Here is a 13,567-nt window from a genome sequence, read left to right as displayed (position 1 = left end):
TGCCCAAATTCTTCTCTAATGGTAAAAAATAATAAAAATAAATAAAACATAAATGTTGAAAAAAAGACAAAGCCATTTTTACTTGCAGACATGTTAATTTTCTATTTAGAAAAATCCATGCAAATCAACTTAAAAATGATTTTAGCTAATAAGAGAATTCAACAAGTTGGCCAGACACTATATCCAATTAATAAGCAATTGTGAAAATGTCATGAGGAAAAAAAAAGATGGCACTTACAAAACCGTAAGCTGTCCAGGAATATACTTAGTAAAAAATATGTTAAGGCCTACCTGGAAATAAGTCAGAAATGATTTTCTAAAGATTTAAGGACACCTAAAGAAGAATTACTTAGGTATCAACGTACTTAGGAATTCTATCTGGGTGAGATTGGTCCACATTGTAATATTTAACTATTGGCTTTCTATGGAGACCATAAGCTTACATTTTCTCATATAAATTTGACAGAATCTAAGGTAACAATTCCATCTACCTGACAAAATTAGTTGTTTGTTTGTTTTTTTTTTTACTTTAGCCCCTGATCCTGATGATGCCCAGCTGTTGTGTTTTTATTTGTTTGCTTTGATTTGATTTGCTAGGTTTTGCAGAACTGAAAGGTATCCCTCAGAATGTCCTCTAGCCAAGTAATCACTGGTCAGTTACAGCATGTCATGCAATTTCTAGAAAGAAATTTCAGTTACAGCATGTCATGCAGTTTCTAGAAAGAAAGTGCACTGGAAGGGTAAAGAGAGCTCTTGGCTGGTCTTCAGGCAGCAGGGAAAGACTGATTGGCTACAATATGATTTGGTAATGCCAATGATCCCAGGAGCCATGGAATTAATGCTATCAAAGAATACAGGGGGGTTTAAGGAACCCCTATTCTCTGGTTATGCTGAGATATTGTCTCAGCATCTCTTGTGGATTGTGCATGTGTTTTCTCTATCACAAAGGCAAGCTGGCACTGAGAAATGCAGCTGTCCAGCTCTCATGGTTTATACGGATGTGCCATACATTTGAACCTAGCCTTGCGACTAATCAGGGCCTAATTATCATGTCTAAGCTGGGAACTCCAAGATATCAGGACAGGAGACCATGGGAGTCCATTTTCATGAGGGGCTTTGACATTTTGGGAAAGAAACAATCAAAGAGACTTTGATGTTTATGGCGCTGGGAACACGGAGAATTGAGCAGCCTGAATAAAGAGAGAAGATGAATGTGGATCCCAAGCTTTGAAGTTTAAGTGTTAGGATAGAGAAGTTTCCCTAGAAGTTAGTAGCATATCTTGAGGTAGGGGGAAGCCACAAAGACATGCACCTTTCTAAGGCTGGGATGACCTGACAATATTGCGGTAAAATAAAGCACTCTAACAACATAATTCCAGATTCCAGGAGGAAACTACGAAGCATGTGATTGTAGGATTGCTCCTTTATGCTTGTTTCTTCATTTGTTGGTTTGTCCAGGGAATAATTATGGCATGCTTACCCAGTTCCAGTCCTTAAAGCACAGTTCAGGCTGATAAGTCTTGAAATAAGGTCCTACCAGGAACAGTTACAGCTGCTTTGGTGATTTGTTGATGAACAAGAATGCGATCCTGGCCTCCTATCCCCAAACACATTTCTCTACATGGATAATGGAGACTGTGTATGTAGCTAAGGTGATCTTCAGCTGGGGATAGACGGCCAGGATTACATTCTTGTTCATCACCCTTTTCCCAACTCCACGCCTACCCTGAGAATGAAGCAGGAAATCCCCTGCCTACTTCAGATTCATTTTGACATGTGGTGGATGACAGGCAGCAGCAGTAACAGTAGGTAGATTTCCGTTTTTAGAACACACACACACAAAACACAACAAAATATCTTGTTTGACTAAGCTTGAGGGAAGCTGGCAAGCTCTGGAAGAAGTGGGTTGTTAATTTTCCTTCTTTACACTCAATGAACTGGGCTTCTGTGTTCTACGCCTCGAATCCCACATCTCCTACCTGGGCTGGTGCAGTCAACAGCTTTGTCTGACACCCAGGCAAGGATTTTTTTGAACACCAGCATGCCAGGCACTATTTCTGCTCCATTTCAGGTTTTACATCCGATCTCAAGTTCACTGCTTAGCTTTTCCTTCAGTCAAGTTAGGATAATGACATGTATTGTCTTTGCTTGAAGGTACCTTGCATCTTGTGGGGAAGGAGGCTGAATAGGTTAGTTGCAAAATATGATGAACAGGTCCATGCAACAAAGGGACGAGCCCATTATTCAGCTGTCCAGATTACTTTTAGGTAAAAGGGAAGCCACAGCCACAATCTCTCAAGTGGAGACTTGAAAGCAATAACATCCAAGCACTTAAACAGATATTTTAAAGCCACAATTTAAAATTATAATCATATTAAAAAACCAACAGGTTTGGCAGTAATGAGATTTTTTTTTTTTTCAGAATTCTTATTTTGCATATGACCCTTAACGCGCCTGCCTCACCTTCTCTTTGAAATATGAATTGTCAGATTATTCATGGGTTTTTGACATAAAGTTCATTTGGCTCTGGCCACTTTGGAAAAGGGAGACTTGTTTCATTTTTTTTTCTTTTAAGTTCTACATGCTCTCTGGGGCATTTGGAAAGGGTGTTTGAGTAGAATTCGGTATATTTGTAAGACTTTAAAAATTAAATATCATAGGATGAAAAGGAAGGCCACAAAAAGGAAATACTGTTTGCATAAAACTGATGTTCCTGACTTTGCCAAATTTTGTTCCAGAGGTTAATAACCTTCTGTTTCAAAACAGGAAAGAAGCTGAATCACAGGGAGTCACCTCCACACGGGCTTTGCTAGATAATTATTCAGCTGACAGTTTAGAGAGCTTTATAAACCCTGTTTCACGGTCTCTGAAGACCGAATTCATTATGTCTTAAACAACAACAACAAAAAATCCCATTGGGATTTTCAGATCTTCATGCTTTCTTTAAATATGTGGTTTACCTGTTTAAAAACTTGGCAAAGAGGATAAAATATGCCTTTCTTAACAGTTACATCTCAGACTTTAATTACTCCTATTTTTGATCTTCTAGCTATAGATCTAGAATTAAACAGTCTTCCTTTAATGTGGGTAGCTGCTTTAAAAAAAAAAAAAAGAAAGAAAGAAAGAAAGCTTTTTTCAACTTGTAGACTTAAATTTTTTTTTTTTTTTTTTTTGTCGGCATGAACAGTTTGGGCAGAGAGAGAAAAGAAAGTGCCGATTTATGGCCTTTTGTTTTTCTGGGAAGCTGATGGGTAACTTTTTGGAAATGTCTGGAGTTATCGTGTGCTATACAGACTGGGAAAGGCATGAGGAGTGCTCAGAGTTGCCCATGTCTCTCATCAGAGCTTTACATGAAGACGGACTTTGCTCCCAAGACGCTGCATGGGGCAGGAGGACTGGGGTCTGGTAGGGAGAGGATATTGTGTGGTGCTTTGGAATATTATTTCCGTAAGTTTTACCCAAGGGGCAAAAAAGACAAATTTACCTTAGAGAATTCTTTTAATTCAACTCCCTTGTTGTTGTGGCTTTAAAACAGATTGCTGTTGAGGGGAAATATTTTAAAAGCCCAGAGCAATCTCCTAGGTCCCACTCATATTTAGGGAGAGTTAGGAATGTAGCAGAGCCACTCTTTTCCATGGGTTGTAGTGGTGGGGTTGGCATATTTGAGTATTTGGGTTTTATAAGTTAAGTTTTTATCTGTTTGTAAAATGTGAATCTGTATTTCTCTCTGTGTGGGGAAGGGTGGATATACAGAAATGTGAGTAAACAGATCGTTCCAGAAAAAGAGGAACTGTCCTAAGAACAGGAAGGAAGGAGCCACTCTAAGATCACAACGAACAGGCAGGAAGAGAGTCCAACTGTGTGTTGCAAGATGATGGATTAGCTCAGTGTCCTGAGTGAAGAGCTGACTATCCCCTCTCTTTTGAAAGATGAAACCTCTGAAGAACCCTGCTAATTGTGAGATGTCACTCAGGCAAAAGGAAGCAATAATAAAAGAGTCAACACATATGCTGCTAACTGCAATCCGGACACTGTTCTGAGTGCTCTACCTGCACAAATTCATTTCATCCTCACAACATCCCTGGTAAGGAAGAAAGATTTTCACCCTCATTCTATAGCTGTGGACACTGAGACGCAGAGGGGCTATGTAACTTAGTGAAGGTGCATAGGTAGTAAGAGGCACAGCAGCATTTCAGCTCAGGTAGTCTAAGACCAGAGTCCATGCTATTAATGATTACAAGCCTAAGAATAAGAAAAAATCAAGTGAACAGCAAGTCAAGGTGGGAAATGCTGTGACCAAGACTCAAAGGACATCAGATGGAGCAGGGGAAGCCCCACGAAAGAAACTGGAGATATTCAAGCGACAAGGAGACTTTCTCCGTGTCCTACCAGAACCAGAATGCCTACTGAGTCAGTCCCCACCAGATTCCAGCTGGATGTGGCCTCTCTCTAGGGGCAGCAAGAGACAGCTAGTGAGAATCTTGTGAAAGTAGTTCCTTCTTTTCTGGCTCCCACTCACTCGCATCCCAACTACATGAGTGCGACTGGGAAATGTACCCACCACTGGTGCTGGATTTGGAGTCTCTCAGGTACTGCCAGTGGTGCAAGTTGAAGATAGGTCCTAGGAGAGGATGAGCTCCCTGCTTATTGTTGCCATTGATGAGGAGATACCAAATGGCTAAGAGACTTGCCTCTCTAAGCCATCGGGTTCTGTGGAGAGAAGTGCAGTGAAATCAGTAGCAACAAATACTTAGTGCAGAGCACTGTCTCCATCATGATCCTAGGAAGGCTTTTACCTTCTCTTTGTAAAGAAGGAAACGTGGGGTTGGAGAGGTTCAGCAGCTTACCCACAGTTCTGCAGCTGCCAAACAAGAGAGCCAGGATGAATGAATCATGACTGTTCCCTTGATCCTCCTAGTTCACCCACAGGTGCCACACTAAGACCCAGGTTATTCGTCTTTGCATGACATTATGCGTCTTCTTTTCTGATTAAGCTTGAGCATTTGACTGCCCAAGCCCTAACTAAAAGTTATTTTGTTTCACGTGGAACACTAATGAACATAGGTGTGTTTAAAATTATCGGAGCTTTGAGGAAGGTGGCAAAAATGACTCATTTCTCACCTCTATCTACAAATGGCAGGGGTGGTACTTTGGAGCTTTGGAGTGCAGTGAGATCACAGATGCAAAATTCGGAGGTGTTGGCTTACAGCCAGGGAACTGGTTCATGCCCACTCCAAACCAGAAAGTTCTACAACTCCTACTCCTTCTCACACATGAGACATGTAGGTCATATCAAAACCTAGCTGAGGTGTTAGCTTTTTCTCATGGGAGAATTTCAGGGGACAGGTAAAGCAGGGGTTTTAGGATTCTTGGGACACAACATAAGCAAATCTACATATTGCTAAAGACTTTCTACATGCCTTTCCCTTGGCATGAATTATCTCACTGAATTTGTGCACCACACTTATGAAGTGAGGATTTTCCTAGGCCCATTTTATACATGAGGAGACTAAAGTTAAAGTAGATGAAATCACGTATTCAAGTTATGTGACCCCAGAGCTTAAGAGGGTAACTGTTAAATACACTCTCTCTTCCACTTTGATTACATTTGTGATGGTTAATACTGTCAACTTGATTGAATTGAAGGATGCAAAGTATTAATCCTGGGTGTGTTTGTGAGGGTGTTGCCAGAGGAGATTGACATTTGAGTCCGTGGGCTGGGAAAAGCAGACATACCCTTAATCTGTGTGGGCACCATTTAATCAGCTGCCAGCATGGCCAGGCTATAAAGCAGGCAGAAAAACATGAAAAGGCTAGACCGGCTTAGCCCCCCAGCCTCCATCTTTCTCCTGTGCTGGATGTTTCCTGCTCTCAAACATTGGACTCCAAGTTCTTTAGCTTTGGGGCTTGGACTGACTCTCTTGCTCCTCCACTTGCAAATGGCCTATTGTGGGACCTTGTGATCATGTAAGTTAATACTACTTAATAAACTTCCCTTTACATATGTGTGTGTGTGTGTGTGTGTGTGTGTGTGTGTGTGTGTGTATCCTATTGGTTCTGTCCCTGTAGAGAACACTAATACAATGTTACATTACATATACCTATTACAGTGGATGGAGTATAATATTGGACTTGTGGTCTAAGGGGAAACCTGATTCTGCCCTATTTCTCAGGCCCTTGAACCTTGGCTTCTGAGGCCGTGGGAATCCTGAAGAGGGAGCTCACTCAACCCTGAGAGGAAGGAAGAGCCTCATCATTTCCCCAAATGGAGCCTCCCACTTCCTCACCTGCAAATGGATTTGCAAGAACTCCTGGGTTGGTTTGGCTTGGATTTAAGGGTCTGAAAGACAAAATAATTTTGGAGCTATATAATTTCAAGGCTGGTTGGGGGCCCCCCACTGCGGGTGGAATATATTTTTAAAGGCCAAATCCGAGTGACTGGGTGGAGCCTTCAAGTTTTTTCTGTGGCCAAAAGAAAAGCGTTGTGAGCTAGAACCAGCAGTAATATGATGTCAGGTGCAGTTTCCCTTAAAAAGCAAAATTGTAATACAGAGCATGGATTCAGTCAAATCTATCCACTTCTACAACTTGCCTGGAGTTCAGGGCTAAACGTTAAGACAAGCAGCCTCTAAGTTTTATCTCCAAATCATGGTACAGAATTTTGGAAGTAAGCTAATCTTTGGAGACAGATCATTTGATAAATGCAATCTCTTCATTGTATCCATTTTACAGCTGAGGATACTGAGATGTGGGGGCTTTTCTAGGGTCAGTCCTTAAGTGGCAGGTCTGGAACTTGAACCCATGTCTCTTAACTCCTGTGCCCGAATCCCAACAGTTGCTGGTGTCCATTGGCTCACTCATGCCTTTGAGTGATTTATGCTCTCACCTAGCTCAGGGACATTGGACAAGTCCATCCTCACAGTCTCTCTTCTCAGAAGAGAACATGATGTTGGGGCTGTTGCATAGTCTCAAAACAATGAATAGCGTCTCATACGTGGGCATTGAAACACCCAGTTCCAGCTGGTCGCAGTGGCCTGTGCCTGTCATCCCAGCACTTTGAGAGGCTGAGGCAGGTGGATCACAAGGTCAGGAGACTGAGACCATCCTGGCCAACATGGTGAAACCTGTGTCTACTAAAAATACAAAAAATTAGCTGGGCATGGTGGTGAGTGCCTGTGATCCCAGTTACTTGGGAGGTTTGAGGAAAGAGAATTGTTTGAACTCGGGAAATGGAGTTTGCAGTGAGCTGAGATCTCGCCACTGTACTCCAGCTTGGCAACAGAGTGAGACTCCTTCTCAAAACAAACAAACAAACAAACAAACAAACAACAACAACAAATTCAGTTTCCTGCTTCCACAAAAATAAAACAGAAACTTCTCTTGTAAATCTTTCCAAAAATGTGCAGCCACATCCGTGCCTTAGTAAAAGAGTTTAATGAGCATAACATTTTCACATTATTCAAGGTGCACAGTTCCTCCACGTCATCATCCTAGGGGGCTCTGGGTGCAGCTTATAAGTTTGACATTTTTGATTTGTCATTTGATTTTTTCCTGTTTATAAAAGTAGAAAGTAAAATATCTGGTTAACTGAGAGTTTGGGGTTTGTCGAGTCCTTCTAATTCGCTGAGATCTTTTCACAGTGTATGGACTGTTCACTCTTGGTTCCATCAGCCTCCTCAAACAAGTTGTGAAGAATATTTAATGACACAGACTTTTTGATATTTATAAAAATAGTGTGCATTCTTCTTAGCCTGGGGCATGTCCATTGTAAATCAAACAGGAAAAAGATGAAACACCTAAGTGACTGACACCTAGCCTAGAATATGAATCTGTCTGACTCTCTAGCACACTCTCATCTTCTGTCAGATTCTGAGAGGCTGAAGGAATCAGGCAGAAAGGGGTTTTAACCTCTTCCCAGGCTGGGTCTGCTGTGGTGCCCAGTGTTGCTGACCCTGCGCAGGAGACCTGGCGTTACTTCAGTTTCTCGAGTTTCCATATGGACAGCAGTTCCGGATCGGACACATGTCTTTCTCCCTCACAGGCAATCACATTCCTCTGTCTGTAGAAAGGCGCTGCCTCTAGCTGCCTGCATCCTCGCCTCTGGGTCTGGTGACTGTCTCCTAACTCAGCGCATTTGTCTTCCTTCCTTTAATCAAATAGAACAGCAACAATTAAATGTATTCTTAATGGAATCACTCTTTTCTTGTTAAGCCCTGGGAAACAAGTCTCCTCAAGATGTCTGTTACTGTTTTTCCAGGCTTGTTTTCAGGGGAGGGAAAGAGGCCTCTTCACGCTGGGTTAAGTAAAGGAGAATTCATGTTGAGATGGATATGGAGCAATGAAAAAGGACAGAGGCTCCTGGGAATCCTAGAACAGAAAGCAAGGTATAGCAGGGTCACCTGCAACTGCAAGAGAAGGATTCAAGGGAGCAGGTGGGGGATTCTCGAGGATCTTCACTCATGTGCTCACTATTGAGATGAAACACATACATTCTGCGGACGTCCCCTCTCTCATGCCCAGCTATCATTCACTCCTTGTGCTTCCTACTACTCCAGCTTGCCCTCAGTTTTGGCCTCTTTAGTTCTAGGTTTACTTTTGCCGATAAGAGATTCTTTTTTCATTCATGGTTCACCTGACAGAGAATTTAATTTGTTCCGTTCCTTATCCCCCTCCTCCTTTTTTTTTTTCATTTGTTTTTAAATGTGTGTGTCACGGGTCATTGGAAGTTTTCAATTGGTTCTTTGTGGGTTAGGTTTATAATCCCTGGTCCAATCAGCTGTGTGGGAGGGGTGTGGATGGAAAGGAATGGATCAAAATTAAACCACCTAAACAGCAAGGGCTTTACATGGGCTGGATTTCCTTTGAGCAAAGTGTGATCCAATCAGACACCACACGGCCGCCAATCTAGTCAACATATATGGGCATTTGAGAATCTTTTGCCCATAAGCTACCCACAAGCCACCATTTCCACAAAAGACCTGGTTCCATAGGAGACTGGAAAACGTAGGAGGAGAGAAAAAACAGTCCAACTATATAAAAAACTCCAATAGTCTGGCATACATTTTCAATTCCAGGACAAGGCCATGGACAATCTGGCAATTTCAGTATTGAATGAAAGAAACATACCCTGTCAAGCCCTGCTCTGGAATCAAAACAATATGTCTTCATCCTGTATGTCTGTGTGCGCGTGCACACACACACACACACACACACACACACACACACACACACAGTGGGAGACAGGGTGCTGGGGAGGATGTGAAACTTCCTTGCAGCCTTGATGGAAAGTCTCCCGATGCTCCTTTCTTGCTGGCCTGAACCTGAGAAGCAGGCATGCAGCTCCTGCCCTTTCAGACAGAAATGCCTACAGAGCTACTATTGTTTCCCTCAGGTAAAAAATGCCACAAGCCTGGGCCAGCCAAGCTGTCCTGAAACCCAGCTGCTTCCGCGCCATCACATGAGAAGGGTGCTTTGTTTCAATTGTCACATTTGTTGTTTGGAAGGATGCTGTTTGACCACGGAGTTTTCTGGGTGACCTTTCGTAAGAACTGCATGCAAATGTCCTGGCGAAAGGTTGCAGGGGATTGGTCTGGAAAGGTTATCTCCATTCGTCTAGACTGCTGTCTTCACAAAAGGAGAAAGTTCAGGCAAGGAGCCCAGGGCTGGAGAACAGTGGAGGATAAAGGGCATCTAGTCTACCACCCTTGTTCCCCTGAGCCCCACCTGCAGGTGTCCGCTTCCATAAGCTCCTGGCCTTCCGTGTTTCACCCCGGCCTAGAATAACCCTGCTGGCTGAGGCACCATCCTGGAGCTCCCTGCAGATCGCCTGGTTCCTCAGAACAGGCTTTCTTTCAGCAGACGTAATAACATCCTGCAGTTGCCCTAAGATAAGCCATACAGAGGGATGGCCCCTCTGAACAACTGAGGCTCTGTTAATAGGTTCTTAAAGGGTTTTTTGAGGGGAAAACATATTAATGGTTTGTCCTCCAAACAACCCTTTTAAATAACTGCCCTTTCTGAACTAGGGAAAAAAAAGAATCTCTCTGGAAACTAGGTTGAGATTAATGGGTTCCTTATTGCCACAGAGCAGTCTGATAACCCCCTCTCCGCAATCTCAGACAGGCAGTGGGTGAGAGATGGATTTTAAATGAGACATACTCAGATTTAGGCTGCTAAAGGAAAAGGCCTATGCTGTGATTTATGCATGTAGGGGGTGGACTTCTTGCCCCTCTCTCCCCTACCCAGTGACTCCTGGCAAAATCAGACTGTTTATTTTCCTTTTGGGTGGAGGCCTTGAGGCAGCATACTTAACCTCAGAGGTGGTGTCAGGCTTGGGTGGGGAAGGGGAAGCAGGGAGCAGGAAGCCTGTGGACCGGGCTGAGTGTGAGGTGTGAGGAGATTGTAGCAGAGGAGTGTGAAGTTCTAATGAATCATGTCAGCTGTTGACTTGGGATTCACAACAAACAGCTGTGTGTGCAGGCCACAGCCTGGTCCTTGGGGAAGCAGGTGGTGGTGACGTGCGGGGGGATGGCCTGCCCCAACCTGCCTCCATTAGCTGTAATTATGCTCATGGCTTCTGCTCAGGGGCTGTGGGGGCAGCAAGACGGGAGCGATCAAGGCCTGCCGTCACTACCAGGGACCCTTTTTAGGCGGTGGTCAGTGAGCTGTAAAAATGGGCCACAGTTGGCAAGGACAGAAGGAGTCTGAAGCCTGAAGCAATTTTTCTTTGAAATCAGCTTCTAAATTGCAGGGAGTCCAAATAAATTGACACATTTACTAGCTTGAGCTCCTTTCCCATTCCAGCTTCATTGCCTCAGCCGGGCCTCTCCTCGCTGAAGCAGTTCTCAGAAGTGGGGGGTGGGCTTCCCAGCCCGGGGTAGGAGGAGGCTCTGATCTGTCAGGAGGGTAGTCACAGGCCAGACACTGAGGTGATGATTTCAGTGTGCATGCACATTTCATTACCAGCATTGATAAGTGCATTTCAACCTTATAAACACATTTCTCACCGAAGAAACTTGCAATCTACAAGGGAAATTTCTGTAAAATAAAAAGCAAAAAGCGACCAAGTGCTTATTCCAAGATAAATACTTACAGGCTCTCTCCCCAATCCACCCTCTTGCATAGAGAAAGCCGCCATCTTAGGCAGGAAAATCCTCTTATCGTTTTGCTGGCTTAAATTCTAGGATGTTTTCTTTGCTACTTGAAACTGAAGTTAAACGACAGGAGGTCTCGTGGGGTTAACACTTGATGGGTTCCTTAGCATTTGCAGCGACATCTCCCTCACTAGGATTTGGCACTGCAGGCCTGCCTGGGCAGATCTCAAGCAGTTAGGGAGGAACAGGTCATTGACAGCAGACTCATCTCTGTGCAGTGGCGAGCTGAGGGACGGAGCTGCAGGCGCAGGCATGAATTCTAGCTGTCACGAATTCAAACCCCAGTTTGGCCACTTATGAGCTGAGTGACCTTGGGCAAGGCATTTCATCTTTCTAAGCCTCAGATGCCTCATCCATGAGTGGGGATAATAATAACTCTCTAATGGCAAGCTTGGGCTTCACTGATGGATGTAATAGTACTGACATGTTGTAAATGATGAGTGAGTGTCAGCTATTTTGAATCGTTACTGAAAATCAACAGGAGCTCATTTCCCATTCGTAGTGCTGGGAGAGTTCAGGCAGTCTTGGTATCATCCTTCCTGTGAACTCCAACTTTATCCTGTCATCCTCTGTGCAAAGTCTCAGAAACAGATGAGTTAAGCCCCTCCTGCTGCCCCTAATGGGCCTTTTGAACTCTGACTTCTTCTCCCTAGCTATTGTCTTCTTTCTCCTTTTCTTTCTGTCTATGTTCTGGCACTGGCTGAACAATCACCTCCTCTGGGAAGCCTCCCCTGAAGCCACCTGTAAGGATCTCTCCTTCTTTGGAATTCCTATAGTAGTTATTAGCACTCCTCACCACTTACCAAAATGTAACACTGTGGTGTTTATTAGCTCTAGATGAATTTAGATGTCACCTTTTATGCCAGTTGACTATAATTTCAGCACACGAGTGGCTTTTACTACCTCTTCGCATTTTTCTCAGTATCCGGCCCAGTGTTTGGCTCAAAATAGATGCTCAGTTAATGCTTGTTAATTCAGAAATTGCTGTAAAAACAGACAGAGTGGGCTGAAGACTTGAGCACAGGTCAGAGTTTCTTCTGATTATCTCTGGCATTGATTTATTCTACCAAAATTTACTCAATATCTTCTAGGCATAGGGAGACAGCAGTGAGCAAAACACACATAATTCCTAGCGTCCAGGGGCCTTACAGTCTCATAATGGGTGTTAATGAATGCATCATATTTAGGTCAGCAAAAGAGGATTAGGGACATAGAGGTGGAAGGTCACAGTCAACAAGTATTATGGTGATTTGTCCTGTATGAACCTAGCTAAGCTAAAGCTTTCTAGGATGGGAAATTCCCTGCTTTGCATGGTTCTTGATGAGCCCTGGCTACATGAGACATTTTGAATAAAATTTTGAATAGTGGAGGTGAAGTAAGAATCATAGTTCTTAAGCTTTGAGTGTGGGTGCAGGGCACCAAGCATACATGGGTGCTGATCTGCAGGTGGTGTCGGCCAGCACCTACCTCTTCAGGTCTGCAAGCTCCCACCAGGTCTCCTTTTTCAGCTTCTCTGAGTCCTGTGCCAGGTGATTATGCCATTATGCGGCCATGGGCAATGGGCATCAGCTTCTCCTGTAGGTCGCCCATGGCATTGAGGTGGTAAGAGGCAGAAATGGATTCCAGCTTGTCCCCCTGGATTCCAGCTGTCATCGGAATCAGATTATCCTTGCAAATTCCAGTTTGTCCTTGTTCTCACCCATATTCCACTTCCTTCTCAACTGACTGGTTGACCCATAGTGTCTACAGACTCTCAGATACCAGCTGCAAAAGCAACAGCCTGCATGGACTTCATCACCAGCGTGGTCTGCAGCAGGTGTAACTCCTGCAAATGCTAAGAGTCTTTATTCTCTTTTTTTCCCCCCAGAGACAGAGTCTTGCTCTGTCTCCCAGAGCTGGAGTGCAATGGCACAATCTCGGCTCACTACAACTTCCCCATCCCAGGTTCAAGCAATTCTCCTGCCTCAGCCTCCTGACTAGTTGGGATTGCAGGTGTGCGCCACCAGGCCTGGCTAATTTTTGTATTTTGAATAGAGATGGGGTTTCACTATGTTGGCCAGGCTGGTCTTGAACTCCTGACCTCGTGATCCGCCCACCTCGGTCTCCCAAAGTGCTGGGATTACAGGTGTGAGCCACCGCACCTGGCCAAGACTTTATTCTTAATCATCCATAGTGCTTGTGCTTCTCTGATGAAACCTTGCTTGATCCAATTAGGATTGCCTGATCCCTTACATAACATTGGTGAAGTCCTTGTTATGTGCAGACTCCAACGTCATGCTTTGTCTAAGAGAGCTTACATGAAAACGAGTGCAGTGGGAACCCTTAAATCCCCCACTTCAGGAGTTAGATCCAATTAGTATAGCAGTTAACACTTGTGGAGTCCTCATTATGTGCACACTCCAATGTCATGCCTT

At 43.9% G+C, this 13,567-nt stretch overlaps 1 long non-coding RNA gene across 1 annotated transcript in view; it reads left to right on the top strand.

Moving 5' to 3' along the window:
- Positions 1 to 13,567, top strand: part of LOC141580590 (uncharacterized) — a 74,262-nt gene that overhangs the window by 50,401 nt on the left and 10,294 nt on the right. The window lies entirely within an intron of this gene.

This window comes from Saimiri boliviensis, chromosome 1 (assembly GCF_048565385.1).
Source record: "Saimiri boliviensis isolate mSaiBol1 chromosome 1, mSaiBol1.pri, whole genome shotgun sequence".
NCBI lineage: Eukaryota > Metazoa > Chordata > Mammalia > Primates > Cebidae > Saimiri > Saimiri boliviensis.
Note: the sequence above shows the minus strand (reverse complement) of the source record. Positions and strands in the feature narration are given on the sequence as shown.